Here is a 6471-nt window from a genome sequence, read left to right on the forward strand (position 1 = left end):
AGGATATTTTTATTTACAGCAGCTCTTCATGCTTCATTGTGTAACCTGTTCACTGTGTTAGGTATCCCCCTCTATTGGCTGATCCACAGAGGACATTAGTCTACTACATCTGCCAGATAATGGAGCTATTCCTTTAGCTCAAGTGGCAGAGGTTCATCCTATTAGCATTGGAGATCCCAGGTTCAATTCTCAATGAGGAATCATGACTTGTTAAAATTGCACTTGGGTAGTAAAGTGACGGATGGATTATCAAGGGGAAAATTTGAGGCTGAACATCAGCAAAATCTTTTTGAGTGAGATGCTGGATTATGGAGTAGTGCCTTAAAGGAGTCATTGGAAACCCCATTGCTTGGGCATTTTCAATTTAGCGCTGCACAATTTAGCACAATTTACAAAGCACTGGAGTGTATATTGTAGGGAACAATCCTCCCGTTGGCGTAGGTAATCTCTACACTGAAGTGTTACAGCACAGCTGAGCTGCTGTAGCGTGTTAAGCATAGATGAGCCCTAGGATTTAAAAGTGTGATGTTAGATTTGAACTAAAGCCAAAATTTCCCCTAGTTAACTCGACCAGTTTATCACATTCTAAAGTACAACTGCTTTTTCTTGGCTAGAGTTTTAGAAGGTGTTAAATTGACTGAGCTAACTACTCTCATAGCTTGAGCTAACATCAAACCTTTAAATCCTGGGCTAGACAAGGCATTCATCATTGCTGCCACTATCTTGCGGCTCTGGGAAAGGTTCTGTAGAAGGAGATTATTTTTATTTTTTTAGAAGGGATTTGAATGAGAGGGTGGGAGTGGTGTCCGCTGCCCTGGAGTAGAGGGGTGAGATGTAGGTTTTATTTTGTTCCCTTCACTGAATTGCTGTGTGGCTAAGGGCAGAGGGTGAAAGTGCTTGCAATAGTTTTTCCTCCATGCTACCTGACAGTGGTTTGAAAATTTGTTTGATCCTGAAACAGTTTGAAAATGTACTGGCTAGCAAAACCCTAATGAATTGTGGGAGACTATGGACAGAATCATGAGTTTGACCTTAAGTCCCAGAATTCCCCTCAGTTCCACTAGGTGTCCCACAATTCACTGCGATAACACATTGAGCCTAGCAGAACATTGCACCTTGGGATCCCTGCCCAAAATGCTGTGTGCTTATTTTGAAAAAGAGCAGTGCTGCCTGGATGCTATGATTCACAGGGGAAGTAGCTTAAGCTGCTTTAGGCAAAGCAATGTAGCTATGCTCTTTTTGTTTCATTTGATCTATATAGTGATAGCAGTAGCAACAACAACAGCAAAAATGTTGAAAACACTTTACTGGGTACACAAGGCTTAAGTCTCATTTTCTTTCAGTGAAACCTGTAACTTCCTAAATAAAGTCTAAAAATGAGGTGTAGCCTCCTAAGTCACTGAGGTGTTTTTGAAAATGTTACCAAGTGACTAGCTTCTGGCTCTCAATCTCTCCATCTATAAAGTACAAATAACAATATTTTCCTATTAACAGCCTATTATTTAATAGTGCCATGTAACTGCAAAGTATTAATGACATTTAGTAGCAATTGTGGGAGTAGAACTCAGGGCTCCCTGTCTTCTAGCCTTAGGCTTCATCTATCATGCCATTGGTAAAATTTTCAAAAGCACCTACATGATTTAGGAACCCAAGTCCCATTTTAAAAGTTATTCAGTCATTTAGGAGCCTAAATCCCATTGACTGTCAGTGAGATTTAGGCTCTGAGGTCGCTGAGTGACTTTTGAAAATTAAACAGGCTCCTAAGTCATTTAGGTGCTTCTGAAAATGTTGCATCTGTTGGAGGGCACCTCTGCTAAAATTCACACAGGTAGATTTTTTTTTTGTTTTCACAGGTTTTGCTATGAATAATTGTCAATTCCCCATAACCTTTGCAAAAAGAGACAATTTAGGGCAGTGTGAAATGTGCTAAATAATTGGTTGAAAATTTTGCATAGACTTGCATGAAAATTTTTGCTCAAATTATTGCCAGCTCAGCTATACTCTAGCAGGAGCGCCGCCAGGTTTTCTGCCGCCTTAGGCGGCGGAAGGTCCCGCCCCGAAATGCCGCCCCCCACAGAGGCGGCGGAAGGTCCCACCGCTGAAATACCGCCGGGGTCGCCGCCCCCCAGTCACCTAATGGGTTGCGCCGGCCCTATACTCTAGACCCCAATGCAAAAAGCCATGGGACAGACATACAGGGCCCTGGTTCTATATAAAAAAATTCTCTATACAAAGTCTTAGCTCCAATATGCAAACAGGTTTTTAACTTCACAGCACTAGCCACCTCATAAGCTCTTCCACCGTACTCTGGTAACCTGGAGGGAAGCCTCTTTCTCCTTAGGTCTGTTACTTCCTTAAGTCCTAATTAACATCTTGTTGGCTGCCAGACGTTATAATCACTAGCAAAAAATAACTGAGCATCTGTTCAGGAAAACAGCTATCAAATATTACATTGAACAACATGATTTTTATTCCCATGCTCCAAACAAGCTTTAGATGTTTATGTTCTACCAAGAGTAAGCCCCAGATTTTGTAAGGCCCTGGGTGAAATAAAACAGTTGGCAGGAAACTATGTAGGTAGTAATGTAGGGACAGGACAATTTAGTAACTGGGCAAGGGATCTGGGGCTTGTCTGGGGGGGGAGAAGAAAGGCAAATGGAAGGGCATGGATTTCTGTGATGCTACAATGTCCCTTTGTTCCTTTTTCAAAGTGAAATGGTGGGTTGCATGGGGAGGCAGGTCAGAAGAGCATACTGGGAAAAGGATGCTGACAGATTATGAGCCCTACAAGTGAAGGGTTCTCTGTGACTTCACAACTGTCCCACACTGAAAGCCAGCCTTGCAGTTGCCCCATCTTGTTACAAAATAGTCTGTGCAGCCTTTTGCAAGTGAGGAAAATACATTAAACCAGCTAGAGATTCTTCTCCCATGCTAGTGTATATAGTAAAATTAAACCACTTGTAACCCACGTGCCTAATAGGAAGGTATCTCTTTGAGAGACCCATCGGGGGAAGGTAGGAGTGAGTTGTATCTGGGTCATTGTTGCTAGGCTGAATCTTCCAGAAGCTTCTGGAATTGGGTGTGGTAGTTTTGGGTATGCTTCAATAGGTTCTCCTGTTGCTGGGGTCAGACTCCATGAGGGCAAGCAGTCAGGGCAGGGACAGCTACTTTGCAGGGGGCGGTGTGCCCAGTGTGAGTTGGGAGAAGCTAGGGTGACCAGATGTCCCGATTTTATTGGGACCGTCCCGATATTTGCTTGTTTGTCCCGCATCCCGACCGATGTTCTGTCGGGACGCTGGACAAACAAGCAATTTTGCCCTCCGCTCCGGCGCACAGGGGGAGCCCGGAGGGGCTCGCGCCCCGACTCCGTCCCCTCCTTCCCCCATTGGATCCCTCCCCAAATCTCCGCCCTGACCCCGCCCCCTCACTGCCCCATTGGATCCCTCCCCAAATCCCCGCCCTGGCTCCGCCTCTTTCCCAAGCACGCCACATTTCTCCTCCCTCCCAGGCTTGCGCTGATCAGCTGTATGGCGGCGCAAGCGCTGAAGGGTGGGGGTGACACCAGCATGCATGGCGCGGCCATGAAGAAGGTAGGGCCAGGGCGGGGATTTGGGGAGGACAAAATTACTTGTTTGTCCAGCATCCCGAGCCGTGTGAAGGTGGGAGAGGCCGCGGGGCACCCGCCCAGGCCGCCAGTGCTACGCCCAGACACCGCGCCTGAGGGGCAGAGCTGCCGCCCACCAGCCCCCTCCCCTGGGGCGGCTGGCGGCCCCCGTTCCTCGAGGGCTCCCGTGTACCCCGGCCCCTTTGCCCAGCTGTTGCGCGTGCCGTGCCCTGCCCCAACCCCCCCGGGGCTGCAGCTCAGGGACGGGCCGCAGGCAGGTCAGCGCTACAGGCCGTTCTTGTACGTGGGGACAGACTCGCCCCACGCGCAGGGCAACTCGGTGGGGTCACAGCGACTGCAGGCTGAACACGCCCCAGCCGCTCACTTCCTAATCCCGGGGTGCTCTGTGCTGCAGGGCAGAGCTGCCGCCTGCCTGAAATGCTGCTGTCTGAGTGGGTGGGATTGCACCAGCTGGGCACCTTCCCCTACGGGGGAGGTGGAGACGAGGTGAGCTGGTGCGGGGGGGCTCCGGCGGCTTTTTTTTTTCTTTTGCGCTCTCTCTCTACCACCCCGTCCCGTCCCCCCACGGCCGCGTCCCGATATTTCACCTTTGTCATCTGGTCACCCTAGGAGAAGCTGAGCCCAGAAGCAGAAAGCAGGCTGTTTTCTCTAACTCTGAAGCATTTTGCAGCAGGTTAATGACATTGTTAACCCTCTAACAGGGAAGCCTGGGCAATGTTAATTAGAGCAAGGGGGAATTGGGAGGGGAAAATAATTTTTTCTATTTTAATTGTATGCTTTGAATGTTGTTTTGATTTTAGCCAAACTGTTTTAAATTCTCTCAACTAGTGCGATTCACCAACTTTTCTTTAAATGTAGTAATGGGGAAAGACTCATTTATATTTTACTATTCTCAGTTTTGTATTTTCTTGTAACTGGGTGGGGGTTTTTTAAATCTATACACTTAACTGAGTGATTGGTTAATCAGTTAGCTAACTGGCAAACAGTGATTTCAGCAGAGGAAGAGTCTGCATGGATTCCAACTGAAGATTCCTATAAGCAAGTGGAGGGAAGATGTTATTTTAGACTCAGCAGACTGTATAGATTTGGTGATCAAAGACTCTAACTGAGGGCAGGTCTTCACTACAGGGGGGGGTCGATTTAAGATACGCAAATTCAGCTACGCGACTAGCGTAGCTGAATTCGACATATCGGAGCCGACTTACCCCGCTGTGAGGACGGCGGCAAAATCGACCTCCACGGCTCCCAGTCGACGGCGCTTACTCCCACCTCAGCTGGTGGAGTAAGAGCGTCGATTCGGGGATCGATTGTCGTGTCCCAACGAGACGCGATAATTCGATCCCTGAGAGATCGATTTCTACCCGCCGATTCAGGCGGGTAGTGTAGACCTAGCCTGAGACTTAGGGGAACTCAACCTAAGCTTTAGGGAATTCTCAGTTTCTTCTCATTGTGTTTCTGTGGGGACTGAACTGTTCAGATTTTAATTTTTCTTTATGTTTATGTATAACCATGTAGATAATGTCTGTGGATTATAAACTAGCCATGTTATGCAGTAAAAATTAGATTTGTTTATCATAAGATTTTATAAAGTTGTTTAAATTAATTTCTTTAGTTCTTTTTGAGACTTGAATGTGGGGAGGTTGAACCTGTGCAATCCTTGCTGAAAATCCTTAGAGACTAACTCTGGGTCTCCAGCTACACCTCTACCCCAATATAACACAACCCGATATAACATGAATTCGGATATAACGTGGTAAAGCAGCGCTCCGGGGGGGCGGGGGCTGCACACTCCAGTGGATTAAAGCAAGTTCGATATAATGCGGTTTCACCTATAATGCGGGAAGATTTTTTGGCTCCCGAGGACAGCGTTATATCGAGGTAGAAGTGTACTTTTCTATGGGAGTTGCGGTGGTTTTTAGGCATTGGAGAAGAGCAATGAAGTAATCTCTAGCCCACCCAAAGGTTATACACTGACAAAGAGAATTAACATCAGTGTAAACAAGAGGAGGATCAGTCCCATAATGTATCACTCAGCCAAGACATCATGTTTGGTGGACAGTTAATCTAATGACTCAACATCTGCTTCCCAGTTACCAGAACCAGAGTTCAAAGTATGACAAGTATGTTATGTGGAATGGCCCCATAACTATACAAATAATATACATATTCTGGGATTTAAAAAAATTAAGAAAAGCAATTTACTCTATCCCAGAAACATTATATTAAACCTTGATGCTGCAGTCTTTTTGTGGTTTTTATGCTTAACAGTAACACACAAGAAAATAGTTGACACTTCTACATCTTCCAGTAGAGAATTTCATAGATGTTATAGATTTTAGCGAGCATCCCTGTGAAGTAGGCAAAGGCAGGTTAAGTGACTTGGCCAGGTCACAGAGGAAGTCAGCAGAGCCAGGAATAGATCTCCGGATCCAGTCCTGTGATAGACCTTAATGCCCCACACCATCCTCAATAAATGTAGGGCTTGTCACCTACACAAGAAGCTATACTGGTATTATTAAACCACTAGAGTTATAGTGGTATGCATGGATGCTCTTATTATGGAATAAGAGTGGCTTTCTCCAGTTTAGCTTAAACCACTTCCAAACCAACATAAGCTAAACCAGAAAAAGGCACTCTGATTCCACATGGGGAATTATAGCCATATAACTATAGCAATTTAACTATACCAGTGTAACTTCCTGTATTGCCACACACATAATCATTTGTCTAGTGCTTCTCTCAGCCATGGTAAGGAAAACAAATCAATGCATTTAAAATCACCAGTACTGGAAACCCAGATTTGTGCACATAAAACTAAGCATCAGGGCTTGTCTGTATCTCAAGAA

The sequence above is a fragment of the Emys orbicularis genome, chromosome 2, assembly GCF_028017835.1.
Source record: "Emys orbicularis isolate rEmyOrb1 chromosome 2, rEmyOrb1.hap1, whole genome shotgun sequence".
Classification (NCBI taxonomy): Eukaryota; Metazoa; Chordata; order Testudines; family Emydidae; genus Emys; species Emys orbicularis.